Consider the following 16,627-nt stretch of genomic DNA (forward strand, 5'->3'; position numbering starts at 1 on the left):
GTCAATGCTTGCTTTGTGTACTTGAATCTCAACAATACTTTGTTTTCTGAGCGTACACCTCCAAAGTACAATTGTCTCATAATTTTCTACATTCGTCATGCAAGGACAACATTTGCAGAGTTTCTCCATCTGAAGCAACAACTGTTGAAGATTATCTGCAGCAGGTAGATTTAACTCTAACCTTTTCTACTATTGCTCCGATTTTGTTACAAAACTCAGATTTCTCCCTAAACGACGTTGCAGATTTGATATTTATGGACTTAGATGATCCTCATCTTCCTGTTCAAGGCGACGAAGGTCGAGTTATGAATGTAAGTTTTGTTTTAATTAATCATGTACAAGGTCGAGTTGGATTCTAATTTAAATGAACTTATAACGGCTATATTTATTTTTCGAAGAAATTTAGAGGAAAGAGAAGGAGAGAGATCCTCTCCCACTAATGTATATATGCATGGCATACATATATAAGTCCTATCATAGAGCTCACAGACAAATTAGTGGTCTGATAAAATTGCAGAAATGGAGGGGAAACTTGTTAGGTCTGCAGTGGTATGGGATTGCTCCCTAGGGACTCAGTCCAACGCAGGTTTCGTCGATTGTTATAAAGGGTTGTTACATATCATGTCTTTTCAGAACACACCATCCAATCGACTGCGCGGAAGTTTGCATCAAACCCTGCTTACCTAGTCCTCCTGTAACACCCCCTCCTCCTCCTCCTCCTCCTGGGAAAACTTCTCCTGGACAAACTAAGGGGACATCCAGACTCCTCTTTACGTCTGCAAACTTGGTTGTGCTACATCTTTGTGCGCTAATATTAGCATAGTCGAAAACCCTAGTAATTAATACTCTCTTTTTCTCTCTCTCTCTCTAATAATGTTCGCTTATTACGTTTTGACTACCAGAAAAATGCTTATATTGTCATACTATGAATATGGACTATGCATGTGGTTGTTTGGTCAATTGTCATCAACTAGATCAGCGATCTCTCTCTCTTTCCCAAGAATTTGTATGATTACTTATACACATGAGGTTTACTGGGTTTTTTTTTTTTTTTTTTTTTGTTCAGATGGAGAGTAAGTTGAAGCATGTGTTAATTATTACGCTGGGACTTGCTCTAGTAATTTGGCATCAACAAAGGACTAAGAGTTTGGGTATAAACAAATTGTACCCATACCAAGGTAGATAAAGGGTTGGAGTTCCTTCCCCATTTTCATCTAAAACGTTATGAGATTCTTAGTTCATGTTGACGTGACAACGTGAGCTTAGCATCTAATGCTACCTGTTAATGCTATTTGTAGGCCTTTTGCACGATTAGCGTCTATTTTAGTCTCTAATCAGACGTGTAAATAGGTACCTTTAAGGTTTGTGGGCTTGCGGATCTGCCCCTCGCTTCACATACTAGACTATGTATATTTTAGGGATGATCACAGTCCGTCATGATGATACAATGAGCTCTTGTTTGGAGATCATCCAACTCTGAGTTTTTGGTCACTCCATTGTTAGACTTTGTTTGATTCACAAGCAATCGCAACTCGGGTCTATGGCTTATGCATTTTTGGGCTTAGCAGCCTTTCGTCGATTATTGGGCCTATTTTATGGGCCTCTTTGGTTGGGCTTGTTCCTCTTTCCATTGGTTTTGACTTCAAGAAGTTATTCGGACTCATTCATTCGGCCTTCCCTGGTATTATCAACAAAAACCAATTAATCACTCGTGAAAATACGATATCGAACATTTTTGTTCATTTGTAAGTGGAAGGTTTTAGGTTTGATTCTTATCAAATACGAATTTGAACCATATTATCATGGCTGGTCCATTGTGAGACTTAACCACTCACTCCCCCACCCTCTTAGTGTATATAATATCGTTTGTTAAAAAGAAAAACATTTTTCTTATTATTTAGTATTACAATTTAGTGATATTATTCTCTATTTATTAGTAGGAGATTAGATTTGAATTTCATGAATGAAGAGTTCGGTACCACTTATGGTTGATGCATGTTGTGTGACTCATCCCGAATCCCCTCCCTCGTGTAAATAATATCATGTATATAAGAAGGAAAAAAAACATTTCCCTCACCACAGAGGAGAGAAAAAAAAACGTGCGCGCACACACACACACATACCCTTTAATATTTGCACAAAATTGAAGGAAATGTATGATATTACAGAGCTGGTTTTCTTTGGATAATGTTATTCGTACACCCAATTTTACTAACCACACCCTTGTTAATTTTTTGTCATTGATCTTCTTCAATTCATTCGATCCAACGACCAAAAATTAAAAAATATGTGTGAAGTAAAAATGGGCTTGTGGATATCACTACCCTTTTCTTTCTATATATTGTTTAGAATGGTTATGCAGCTCAATACAAATGTTTATCTGCTGAATTAAAGTCACCTTTTTCCAGCGATGTTAGAGTTGGTGGATAACATGAATGTTAGAATTTAGAATATAGGTCCCATTTGAGGAAATAGATGGAGGAAATTAGCTAGTTATGGGTAGGGTGCATCCTACAAGTTTAGTGTTGAACTCAACGTCTCATACAATCAATTATTTTAACCCACATATTTAATTACAAACTCACGCTACCAGACTAAACACGAAAAATGAAAGATAAATAGGAATAGATGAAATATGATGAGAAAGTGCATAAGGGAAAGCACATAAAATATTTATAAAAAAATATATATATTTTAAGTTGCTTTCACTTTCAAAATCTTATTTTCACTCTCTTCTTTCCGATCCAATATGTAATTTTTAGAACGAATATTGAAAATCTTGTTTCTGATCCGGTATGTCAAAAAATCACCCCAAATGAAATCTTTACACGAGATCTCTAAATGGATTTCTAATTTCACGATATCTTTACAAACAATTAACAATGCATTTGCTTAAGGTATTAATATTGTCACTCAACTGGCCATTAGTCATGCACGAAATTGACATGGGTTGGTACCACATCTTAAACAAATAAATAGGGTTCATAACTCTCCAGTCTTGAATGTTTAAATGAGAGAGTGCACTGCAGCAATATGACATAAATTGGATATGGCATGGGAATAAAATAAATAATCATTTTCAATAAATAATCAAAAGTTTTGGTAAGTGCGGTATGGTGGGTTGTCCTCAATAAATTCCAATTAACTAAACGTTGTATGATTGGTTTAAAACATCATTTTCTTGACATTTTTGTTTCATGAGTCATTTTGTATATTATTTTTCTCATTCGGAAATGTCCTTCTCCACCTTGGTTGTGTATCTTATTGCTGAAAAAAAAAATTGATTTTCACATATCCTTCTTTTATTTTCCATTATTAAATTAAACGAAAACAAAATACGTGATTAAACAACAACAACAACAGCAACAACAAAGCCTTTTCCCACTAAGTGGGGTCGGCTATATGAATCCTAGAACGCCATTGCGCTCGGTTTTGTGTCATGCCCTCCGTTAGATCCAAGTACTCTAAGTCTTTTCTTAGAGTCTCTTCCAAAGTTTTCCTAGGTCTTCCTCTACCCCTTCGGCCCTGAACCTCTGTCCCGTAGTCACATCTTCGAACCGGAGCGTCAGTCGGCCTTCTTTGCACATGTCCAAATCACCAGAGCCGATTTTCTCTCATCTTTCCTACAATTTCGGCTACTCCTACTTTACCTCGGATATCCTCATTCCCAATCTTATCCTTTCTCGTGTGCCCACACATCCCACGAAGCATCCTCATCTCCGCTACACCCATTTTGTGTACGTGTTGATGCTTCACCACCCAACATTCTCTGCCATACAACATCGCAGGCCTTATTGCCGTCCTATAAAATTTTTCCTTGAGCTTCAGTGGCCTACGACGGTCACACAACACGCCGGATGCACTCTTTCCATCCAGCTCGTATTCTATGGTTGAGATCTCCATCTAATTCTCCGTTCTCTTGCAAGATAGATCCTAGGTAACGAAAACGGTCGCTTTTTGTGATCTTCGCTAGATTGCTCCGGTCATTAGTGTGGATAAGTATATAAATGGATAGAGATAGGAAAGCAAACACAAGATGTACGTGGTTCACCCAGATTGGCTACGTCCACGGAATAGAAGAGTTCTCATTAATTGTGAAGGGTTTACACAAGTACATAGGTTCAAGCTCTCCTTTAGTGAGTACGAGTGAATGATTTAGTACAAATGACATTAGGAAATATTGTGGGAGAATGACCTCGTAATCACGAAACTTCTAAGTATCGGAGTGTGGTGTCGTCTTGACTTGCCTTATCTGTCTCATAGGTAGATGTGGCATCTTCTCTGGAAGTACTCTTCCTCCATCCAGGGGTGGTATCTTTAACTGGTGGAGATGCACAAGGTAATGTATCAATTTCACTTGAAGCTTACTTGTAGTTTCAGGCTTGGTCAAGCGCGATACAAACCATGTAGTAGGAGTCCCCCAAGTCGCCGAGCTAGGGGGTCTGCTGAAAGAGGTGACAGACAAGGTAAGCAATCAGAGCTCCGACTGATTGTTCACCTTCTCCCCATCTTGCAGCAGCATGAAGGATAAAGAGAAGAAAAATGAGAAGAGATGATATGAGATACTTTTGCTTTTGAAGAAGTAACTTTCCACAGGCTTATTCTTGAACTGAGCTGGAGGGTTTTCTGGTTTCCTCCAGAGTATAAGGCCGACTGAAGAATTTGAGGGTCAAAACAAGTCCATCAAATCTAGAGTACGTTCCACCCTGCTGATATGGGATACTTTTGCTTTTGACAGAGTAATGGATGTATCGGCACGTGTGCTGTTACGCTTGTCTCCACATGCTTCCTTGTATCCTTCGCACTTGCCCTATCTGTTCCTCAAGCAGATGCGGAATCTTCCCTGGAAACATAAGATGATGAAGATGAGTACTCGAGAGCAATGCCAGGTAAGTAATCAGGTAAGGGGTTCCAGGCAGTCAGTTCCTGACTGGAAGCTTGATTCCAAGTGCTGACATATTGCTCTCTTTCGACTTGTCTTGCAGGTAAAAACAAGGCCAAAAGAAAAAACAGGGAAAAAGCATGATATGGGATACTCTTGCTTTTAACCCTGATGATATGAGATATTCTTGCTCTAGTATAGCTTGTTTGCAGAGGTATTATCGGGGGGAAAGAAAGCTGAATATTTCGAAAGGCTTTGTTGGGAGTGCCCTCTCAGATATGATGAAGGGTTGAGCATTTTTGCAGGTCTGCCTGTCCGTTGGGATGGAGGTCGACATATATAGGAGTCTCCCTAACAACAAGTAGTAATGCTATTCCTTTACCCTGCTTGTCATAGCACGGTAGTGGGAGCTGCCAGTTTCACATGTTTTAACTCTGTCAGAGCACTTTGAAAAAGTGGTCTGTGGTATCTGGCTCTCGAGATTCGGAGAACGATGCCTCTTCGATTTTTGAGAAAGCAATCATGCTGGGGGTCTGACTCTCGAGATTCGGAGAGCAGTGTCTCTTCGATTTTTGAGGAAGTAATCATGTTGGGAGTCTGGCTCTCGAGATTCGGAAGGCGGCGCCTCTTCGATTTTGGAGCAAGCAATCTTGTTGGGAGTGTTGTCTCGAATGTGAGTAAAGGTTGGACATGTTTGCTAGTCTACCTTGCCACGAAGCACAAAGGTTGACACACAGGGACTTTCCAATTATCCAGCAATGGTACTGTTCCTTTACCCTCTCTTCGATTTTGAGAAAGTAGTCATGTTGGGAGTCTGGCTCTCGAGATTCGGAGGACGGTACATCTTCGATTTTGGAGCAAGCAATCTTGTTGGGACTGTTTTCTCGAATGTGAGTAAAGGTTGGGCATGTTTGCTAGTCTACCTTGCCACGAAGCACAGAGGTTGACACACAGGGACTTTCCAATTATCCAGCAGTGGTACTGTTCCTTTACCCTTGTGGGTAATAATATGGTAGCTAGACCTTCAAAATTTATGTGTCTAAACTTTGTTAGTGCTGTTTCTTTGCTATTCTTTTACCTTTCTTGGTCAGAGCGATGTAGTGGGAGCTGCAAGCTTCACGTGCTCAACTTTGGCAGAGAACTTTGGCAAAGTGATCTGTGGTACCCATGAGTTATTGTTGCGTGTGGGAAGTGGGTGATTGAACAGTAAGATTCATGTGCTTTCTACTTCACCAGAAGTCTTCGACAGAATGCCCATAATTTCTGCAAAGCTGAGTGTGCGTGTGACAGGTGCTGACAAGGCTAGAAAAGTAGATGCCTCTTCGATTTCTGAGATCGGCCCTCGTGGTATCTGAGCAGCCCAGCTTTTGAGAAAGCGAGCGCCTCTTCGATTGATTCGGAGAACGGTGCCTCACCGATTTTTGAGAAAGCAATCATGCTGGGGGTCTGGCTCTCGAGATTCGGGGAGCAGTGTCTCTTCGATTTTTGAGAAAGTAATCATGTTGGGAGAGTGGCTCTCGAGATTCGGAGGGCGGTGCCTCTTCGATTTTGGAGCAAGCAATCTTGTTGGGAGTGTTTTCTCGAATGTGAGTAAAGGTTGGGCATGTTTGCTAGTCTACCTTGCCACGAAGCACAGAGGTTGACACACAGGGACTTTCCAATTATCCAGCAATGGTACTGTTCCTTTACCCTCTCTTCGATTTTTAAGAAAGTAGTCATGTTGGGAGTCTGGCTCTTTAGATTCGGAGGACGGTGCCTCTTCGATTTTGGAGCAAGCAATCTTATTGGGAGTGTTTTCTCGAATGTGAGTAAAGGTTGGGCATGTTTGCTAGTCTACCTTGCCACGAAGCACAGAGGTTGACATACATGGACTTTCCAATTATCCAGCAGTGGTACTGTTCCTTTACCCTTGTGGGTAATAATATGGTAGCTAGACCTTCAAAATTTATGGGTCTAAACTTTGTTAGTGCTGTTTCTTTGCTATTCTTTTACCCTTCTTGGTCAGAGCGATGTAGTGGGAGCTGCAAGCTTCACGTGCTCAACTTTGGCAGAGAACTTTGGCAAAGTTATCTGTGGTACCCATGAGCTATTGTTGCGTGTGGGAAGTGGGTGATTGAACAGTAAGATTCATGTGTTTTCTACTTCCCCAGAAGTCTTTGACAGAATGCCCATAATTTCCGCAAAGCTGAGTGTGCGTGTGACAGGTGCTGACAAGGCTGGAAAAGTAGGTGCCTCTTCGATTTCTGAGATCGGCCCTCGTGGTCTCTAGGGAGCCCAGCTTTTGAGAAAGCGAGCGCCTCTTCGATTTCTGAGATCGGCCTTCGTGGTCTTTGAGCAGCCCAACTTTTGAGAAAGCAAACGGCTCTTCGATTTCTGAGATCAACCCTCGTGATCTCTAAGCAGCCCAACTTTTGAGAAAGCAAACGCCTCTTCGATTTCTGAGCAGGCGCCTCTTTGATTTCTGAAGCTCCGTCGAGTGCAGATTTTTATAGAGGCTGGCATTAAGTTCCAAAGCACACTTGAATCTCCACCAGTAGAAGCTTCATTCTTGCACTTCTAAGATCCTGATTTGTCCGACCTCTTCTCTCTTCAACACCTTTGAAAATGTCTGGCCCCTCCGACCGTCGTTTTGACTTGAACCTTGTTGAAGAGGCAGCCCCGCCTTCTCCAGACAACATATGGCGCCCATCCTTCGTCTCCTCAACTGGTCCTCTTACCGTTGGGGATTCCGTGATGAAGAATGATATGACCGCTGCGGTGGTGGCCAGGAACCTTCTCACTCCCAAAGATAACAGACTACTTTCCAAACGGTCTGATGAGTTAGCTGTTAAGGATTCGCTGGCTCTCAGTGTTCAGTGTGCAGGTTTTGTGTCTAATATGGCCCAACGCCTATTTGCTCGAACCCGCCAAGTTGAATCATTGGCGGCTGAAGTGATGAGTCTCAAACAGGAGATTAGAGGGCTCAAGCATGAGAATAAACAGTTGCACCGGCTCGCACATGACTATGCTACAAACATGAAGAGGAAGCTTGACCAGATGAAGGAAACTGATGGTCAGGTTTTACTTGATCATCAGAGATTTGTGGGTTTGTTCCAAAGGCATTTATTGCCTTCGTCTTCTGGGGCTGTACCGCGTAATGAAGCTCCAAATGATCAACCTCTGATGCCTCCTCCTTCTAGGGTTCTGTCCAGTACTGAGGCTCCAAATGATCCCCCTCCGGTGCCTTCTCTTTCTGGGGCTCTACCGACTGCTGAGACTTCTCCTAAGCAACCTTTGTGAAGGCTCCCTCTTGTGTGTTTATTTTGACTCATGTATATGTACATATTTGTAGCTTATCGGGGATATCAATAAATAAGCTTTCCTTCATTTCAACGTATTGTGTTAAATACACCAAAGCCTTCTTCGCTAAGTTCTTTGAATTTTCTTTTGTTGAAGCTTGTATGTTGAAGCTTTCTGAGTGGAGCATGTAGGTTGGGGTAGTGTTCCCTTAAGTTCCCGAGTGAGGAAAACTTCTTGGTTGGAGACTTGGAAAATCCAAGTCACTGAGTGGGATCGGCTATATGAATCTTAGAACGCCATTGTGCTCGATCCTGTGTCATGTCCTTCGTTAGATCCAAGTACTCTAAGTCTTTTCTTAGAGTCTCTTCCAAAGTTTTCCTAGGTCTTCCTCTACCCCTTCGGCCCTGAACCTCTGTCCCATAGTCGCATCTTATAATCGGAGCGTCAGTAGGCCTTCTTTGCACATGTCCAAACCACCGTAACCGATTTTCTCTCATCTTTCCTTCAATTTCGGCTACTCCTACTTTACCCCGGATATCCTCATTCCTAATCTTATCCTTTCTCGTGTGCCCACACATCCAACGAAGCATCCTCATCTCCGCTACACCCATTTTGTGTACGTGTTGATGTTTCACCGCCCAACATTCTGTGCCATACATCATCGCCGGCCTTATTGCCGTCCTATAAAATTTTCCCTTGAGCTTCAATGGCATACGGCGGTCACACAACACGCCGGATGCACTCTTCCACTTCATCCATCCAGCTTGTATTCTATGGTTGAGATCTCCATCTAATTCTCCGTTCTTTTGCAAGATAGATCCTAGGTAACGAAAACGGTCGCTCTTTGGTATTTCTTGATCTCCGATCCTCACCCCTAACTCGTTTTGGCCTCCATTTGCACTGAACTTGCACTCCATATATTCTGTCTTTGATCGGCTTAGGCGAAGACCTTTAGATTCCAACACTTCTCTCCAAAGGTTAAGCTTTGCATTTACCCCTTCCTGAGTTTCATCTATCAACACTATATCGTCTGCGAAAAGCATACACCAAGGAATATCATCTTGAATATGTCCTGTTAACTCATCCATTACCAACGCAAAAAGGTAAGGACTTAAGGATGAGCCTTGATGTAATCCTACAGTTATGGGAAAGCTTTCGGTTTGTCCTTCATGAGTTCTTACGGCAGTCTTTGCTCCTTCATACATATCCTTTATAGCTTGGATATATGCTACTCGTACTCCTTTCTTCTCTAAAATCCTCCAAAGAATGTCTCTTGGGACCCTATCATACGCTTTTTCCAAATCTATAAAGACCATGTGTAAATCCTTTTTCCCATCTCTATATCTTTCCATCAATCTTTGTAAGAGATAGATTGCCTCCATGGTTGAGCGCCCTGGCATGAACCCGAATTGGTTGTCCGAAACCCGTGTCTCTTGCCTCAATCTATGCTCAATGACTCTCTCCCAGAGCTTCATTGTATGACTCATTAGCTTAATACCCCTATAGTTCATGCAATTTTGTACGTCGCCCTTATTCTTGTAGATAGGCACCAAAGTGCTCGTTCGCCACTCATTTGGCATCTTCTTCGTTTTCAAAATCCTATTGAAAAGGTCAGTGAGCCATGTTATACCTGTCTCTCCCAAAACTTTCCACACTTCGATTGGTATATCGTCTGGGCCTATTGCTTTTCTATGCTTCATCTTCTTCAAAGCTACAACCACTTCTTCCTTCCGGATTCGACGATAAAAGGAGTAGTTTCTACACTCTTCTGAGTTACTCAACTCCCCTAAAGAAGCACTCCTTTCATGTCCTTCATTGAAAAGCTTATGAAAATAACCTCTCCATCTGTCTTTAACCGCGTTCTCTGTAGCAAGAACCTTTCCATCCTCATCCTTGATGCACCTCACTTGGTTTAGGTCCCTTGTCTTCTTTTCCCTTGCTCTAGCTAGTTTATAGATATCCAACTCTCCTTCTTTGGTATCTAGTCGTTTATACATATCGTCGTAAGCCGCTAACTTAGCTTCTCTGACAGCTTTCTTCGCCTCTTGCTTCGCTTTTCTATACCTTTCACCATTTTCATCGGTCCTCTCCTTGTATAAGGCTTTACAACATTCCTTCTTAGCCTTCACCTTTGTTTGTACCTCCTCATTCCACCACCAAGATTCCTTTTGGTGTGGGGCAAAGCCCTTGGACTCTCCTAATACCTCTTTTGCTACTTTTCGGATACAACTAGCCATGGAATCCCACATTTGGCTAGCTTCCCCCTCTCTATCCCACACACATTGGGTGATTACCTTCTCTTTGAAAATGGCTTGTTTTTCTTCTTTTAGATTCCACCATCTAGTTCTTGGGCACTTCCAAGTCTTGTTCTTTTGTCTTACTCTTTTGATATGTACATCCATCACCAACAAGCGATGTTGATTAGCCACGCTCTCTCCTGGTATAACTTTGCAATCCTTACAAGTTATACGATCCCCTTTCCTCATTAGAAGAAAATCTATTTGTGTTTTTGACGACCCACTCTTGTAGGTGATCACATGTTCTTCTCTCTTCTTAAAGAAGGTGTTGGCTAAAAAAAAAAATATTGCGGCCTTACCAGAACTTTTGTGGATTACATATGGAGTGACAAGAATTACAAAATGTTAGGAGTAGCGCTTGCCTTCCAGATGTCACCCCTCAAGTCAAGATGGTCTAAAAAATGCTGGACTTTGTTCTATTGAATGTCAGGATTGCCAACTCTATTATAGCTTGCTGCAAATTGGACTATTTCTTTTTGGTTGATTGTTACCAAATGTTGTAAGGGGCTTGGTCTTCTGTTTTGTTCTTCCTATTATGATACGTTGTGCCCTCTCATTGAATATTTTCTTAAGGATAATGCTCGAAAGACCAAAATTTTAAACTAAATTTGTGAACCAAATGACATGGTAGTTGATAATTGAATTATTACTTAAGTGTTGATTAACTTGCTTATTTTCTAGGGAGCTTTAATGAAAAAGGCTTGGGCTAACTTCTATTTAACCAAAAACCACATAATAACTTTATTTAATAAAAAGGGCATGAATTTTAATGAAAAAGGACACAAACTATAAGAAAACAAGCCTAACTAAAGAGCCCACGAGCTGGAAGCAAGCCCAGCGTGCAAAGCAATTATTTTTTCCAATCCTTGCCCCTGACGGAACACCACTTCCGTTAGCCAAACCGTTTTGAATTTTGAATGTGGTTATCATTTGCTTAATTTGTCTTATTGTCTTGCAATGGCATGTAATTTGTCTTATTGTCTTGCAATTGCATTTGCAATTGGGCATGGGGTTATCATTATTTCATACATCAAATTATATTTGTCCTGTTATTATTGCTACTTTCGTCCTACTCACTTTCTTAATTATTTTTTCCACTAAATTACTCAACCATCCACTATAAGATAGTTTTTCGATTAATTTTATCTTTTTATTGACAATTAGTTATGTAAACTGCCATTAAATTAAAATTACATAACAGTAATATCCCATTAAATTATGATATACAACAACGAATTAATTGTCTTGGATTGCAGCTTTACAAAGTAGCCTTGTTATGTCCTAGCAACAACCTGAAACACATGAACCAAAAATTTGATATTTCGCAATTCTTCGACTAAAAAAAAGAGAGTTTTAATGCAAAGGGATTGGACTAACTTTAATTTAACCAAAAAGCACATTCAACTATTCTTTAACCAAAAGGGCCTAAACTTTAACCATAAGGACACAGGCTGAATAAAAATCATGGGTTGAATTAAAAGCCCAACACACTTTTGCACTACTTCTCTTTGAAAGCCTAACACGCTTTTACACTAGTTTTTTTTTAGATCAAAAAGTATTTCAAGTCTAGAAATAATGTATTTTGCACTCCTTCTCTTTTGAGAAAAAAAAAAAACTAGTTAACAAAAATGGTGTGAGTTATTTTAAGTTCAGTTTCATAAATAATGTATAATTTTGCGGTAGTTCTAGAAATAGTGTTTGTTATTTTGGTTTAATTTCTAAAATAGTGTGGGTTATATTGTTGTATTTCTTGAAATAGTGTTTATTTTGTTCCCTTCTAAAAATATTGTGGGTTATTTTGGTTCGATTTCAGAAATAGTGTGGAATATTTTGCTATAGTTCTAAAAATAAGGTGGGTTATTTGTTGTTATTTCAAAAATAGTGTTTATTTTGTTGTATTCCCAAAATGGTGTGAGATATATTGGTCTCGGTTTTCAGAAATAGTGTGGGTAATTTTCATGTAGTTCCAGTAATAGTGTGGGTTATTACCCAGCTCGTGGGCTCTTTAGTTAGGCTTGTTTTCTTATAGTTTGTGTCCTTTTTCATTAAAATTCATGCCCTTTTTATTAAATAAAGTTATTATGTGGTTTTTGGTTAAATAGAAGTTAACCCAAGCCCTTTTCATTAAAGCTCCATTTTTTCAAACAAATGAACCTTGAGTCCTTCTAGTGCTGCAGATACAAAAACTGCATATGACAAGTTTGTCCACATTCATCCAAAATACACACAAAAACAAATGAAAGGGCACATTCAAACTCCAAAAAACTGCATAGAATAAACTCCAAGCCTTCAATAGTAGTAGTACGAATTTGTCTTCGTATAATAAGTTCAAATATAAAACAATGATTGCCAAACTTCAACTACTACAAAAAATTTCGAAAATAATTCACCAAAAACTAAAACCTTTAGTTTATATTTTCCAAATATTGTTTTTCTAGCTAATAGCTACAACAGTAAATCCATATGAAATCAAACGTTAACCAACCTGCAAATCTCAACATTGGAAACCTCGCTTGTGTATGCATGTCTGCTGATGCATGCCAGTCCATATGAAATCAAATCTTAACAGTCCATAGCGGTATGCATACCTGCTGATGCTGAAGCTCGCTTGTTCTTATTGGATTCGATCAATTCAATTGATTCAAAAATGGTGGAATTCTAATTAAATTGAAAACGAAAAAGTGACTAGGTCGAGAGGGAGAGAGACAGATTCGATCCGATTCGATTGCAAAAATGGAGGTATTGTTTCTGTGCAAAGAAGAGATCAAAGATTAGATGGAGAGATCGAGAAATAGAGACTAGGCGAAGATTTCCAAAAAGGGGGAGAGTGATTAAACGGCAAAGGTTTGCTGTCAAGGGCAAAACTGGAAACTCATTACTTGGGCCATTTTTATTGGGCTTGTTTGATGTTGGATTTGTCCTAACCATTAAATAAACTTATAACATGGTTTTTGGTTAAAATTCAAAGTTTTCAAACCATTTTCATTAGTTTTTCTTATTTTCTATTGATGACAAATCATTTGATTTGCAAATTTGGTTCAAAAATTGGATCTCCCTAACATTATTCTTTATTTAATTAACAAAATTACAGCACAACGTTTTATAGTGATACTCTATTAAAGGATAACCTTGGTTTAGTGATAAAAAATTTCGTCCACACTTGGACCAATTATATATTGGAATAAACTCCATATTGTAATAAATTATAAGGTTTTTACGTCTCGTTTTAAGAAGGGAATTGTTATTAGCACTTCAAAAATCTCATTTTGTACTCCAAACTTTCTATAATTAGAAAGAAAAATACACTTGTGAGGAGTGTAGAATGAGATTTTTGGAATGCTAATAACAATTCCCTTTAAGAAACTTGCCTCCACATAGTAATAATTGTCAAAACGTCTGGAAAATATGCAATGTCACAAATGAAAATTGAAAATAAAGTAAAATATTTCTCTTAAATTGCTTGGGAGAAAGATTTATTATAGAATTGATGCTATACAACTTGAAGATACTATTGGATTTATTCCAATATAAATCAACTTTTAAGTGGTTTACAATATAAAATAGGAATGTAATATTGAAGATTATGTAAACATTGTGATTTGATTTCCTATGTCTCAATCTTATATTAGGATTCTTGGAATAAAGTTAAGATCGATTGAGTCATTGATTATATGTGATTATGATATCTAACTGATAGACTTAATGGGATTTGGGATTCTTTTATGGAAAAAAACCTAATGCCTTAGCAAGTACAAATACTAAGGTCCTTGCAAACTCTAGAAACACACAATGGAATGCTTTTCTTAAAATAATTATATCCAGCTAGGTATTTGTAGAGGACTTAGGTGTTGCCTTTCTTGTTTGACTTCCATGGTTGCCATGACAATCAGGTCAACAAACTCTTCCTTTTGTGTTTTAATTATATAACCATATAAAGCTAACAATTGGTACAAGAGCCATTGATAATATGACTAATACCTATACTATTTCTGAAATTGAACACGGATAATATTTCTGAAACTGAACACGGATAAAATTTCTGAAACTGAACACAGATAATGTTTCTGAAACTGCGCCTTTTTGATTCAGTTTTTTTTCTTTTTCTTTTTTATTTCTTTTGTGCTTATCATTAAATAAAGTTGTTAGATGACCTTTTGTTAAAATTCAAAGTTTTGAAGCCCTTTTTCATTAGTTTTCATAGAAATATTTTGTGTTCAATTCTAGGAATAATCAATGTCCAGTTATAAAAATAGTTAGTGTTAATATGACATGACATAAACTTTGTTGATGTACAAAATCAGATGGACTTTAGAACAATGTAAAGTGTTAAGTTTTTTACATTTGCAGGGTTGTACCGGTCACCTAATGAGGATAATATGTAAAGAGATAGAGATAGGGAAGCAAACACAATATGTACATAGTTCACCCTAAGTTAGGTTACGTCCACAGGGATGTGGTATACTTTTGGATGTAATGTTAGTATCCTTTTGATTTCATGTTTATCCATAGTATGATTTTTTGGATTTAAACAGGTGTTACGGCGAGGGATTATGTTGTTGAGAAAACTTTTATTAAAGCTTATTTTCTGGCCTCATTCTTGTTTTATCCCTCCAGGTCTAATAGCGGAGCTTTTGTATCGACGAGGATTTGTGGCAAATCTTCGTATTGGAGATTACCTTTAATGGTATGATTTTCAATTCATTTTACTGTACTTTGCTTATACTCTGACGTCCCGTGTGAAATTGGTTCATTTCCGCTCACGGCGCACTGTTGTATTTAGACACTTTTAGGTTTAAATTTATTCATTTTTTCCACATCATCACACTTTATGGCTTCGTCACATTCCAGGTGTCGGCCAACACAGCTAAATTCGGAGTTCTAGTGGACATTCTGGGTCGGGGTGTGTCATTATACACATTGGTACAAACACAAATAAAACTTTAAAAAATATGGGTACAAAAAGAAACTAATATATGGGTACAAATTAAAAATGAAAAAAAAATTGGTACAAATTAAAAAGTCAATCTTGGTATTATTCACTTACAACACATTTTTGTCTTTTTCGTTAGAACTCAAAGTTTTCAAGCAATTTTCACTAATTTCCCTTTGATTATATGATTAAAACCTATTAGGATTGAAGTTTTGATTATATAATAATCTCATGAACTGTGGCTTTGATCTTAAATCCAAATTGTAATTGCACTTGGCAACACCACTGTGGAGCCAAAAATAATCACAAGGCGACACGTGGATCCAATTCAAGGTCCATCTCATCAAATCCCCTTTTGCAAGGTAACCTACAAAATAATGTTAATTGGTTAATTACTGGATTAATTACCCAATTAATCCATTAAACATCAATTAAATTACCCAATTAATCACAAAATATATCCCATTCACCCTAAAAATAGGTAGTGGCCGGCCACCTCATATTCTTCTTAGTCTTTCCTACTTTTTCCCATTTTACTACCCCATTTATACAAATAAATAATTTTATAACCTCCCATTTACTTCTTTCATACTTAATTAGCCAATAAATTGGCTAATTAAGCCAAAATCATAACCACCAAAACCACCAAGGCCGGCCACACCAAAGGGAAAAATGGGTAAGCTTAATCCTATAAATAGGCACCTATTCTCACCAAAAAGTCATTCCAACACTTTGGCAAAAATCCCAAAATTCTCTGAACACTCTTTCTCTTTAAATTCTAACTTTGGCATCGGAGGTTCTTCAGCCAAAGCCCCCCATTCATTGTGGGCGCGTGAGACTCTTGGTCTTAACCTAATGTGTTAATTGTTTTGTAGGTGCAAAATTGTCCAAGATCAAGAAGGAAGAAATTTGCATCCACAACCATCCCGCCGAACATCCAAGAAAACTGCACATTGTCGTTCTCTCTCATTCTCTCTGTCTATATTTTCTTTTTTTGGTTGTTGGCGTCACAAATCCGGGGTTGGGCTGGAAGGGAATAGGGTGTGTGATCCAACACAAGACAAAGAGATCGGGTTTGGCTGGGTAGATTTTTTATGGGAACGAGACAGAGATTGGAAGAGAGATGTGGTGGTGGCTGTCAAGCTGATAATGGTGATGAGCTGAGGATGTGATGCGGTTTCCATCGGTTACAATCAAGGAAGAAAAAATCGATAATATCGGCGATATTTCGCCGATATT

At 38.7% G+C, this 16,627-nt stretch overlaps 1 long non-coding RNA gene across 1 annotated transcript; it reads left to right on the forward strand.

Annotated features, from left to right (window-relative positions):
- Positions 1–1,188, forward strand: LOC139191623 (uncharacterized). Its single transcript, XR_011575730.1, has 3 exons — positions 1–164; positions 244–311; positions 1,067–1,188. It is a non-coding gene; the product is annotated as an uncharacterized lncRNA (long non-coding RNA).
- The last annotated feature ends 15,439 nt before the right edge of the window (positions 1,189–16,627 follow it).

This window comes from Malus domestica, chromosome 14 (assembly GCF_042453785.1).
Source record: "Malus domestica chromosome 14, GDT2T_hap1".
NCBI classification, from domain to species: Eukaryota; Viridiplantae; Streptophyta; class Magnoliopsida; order Rosales; family Rosaceae; genus Malus; species Malus domestica.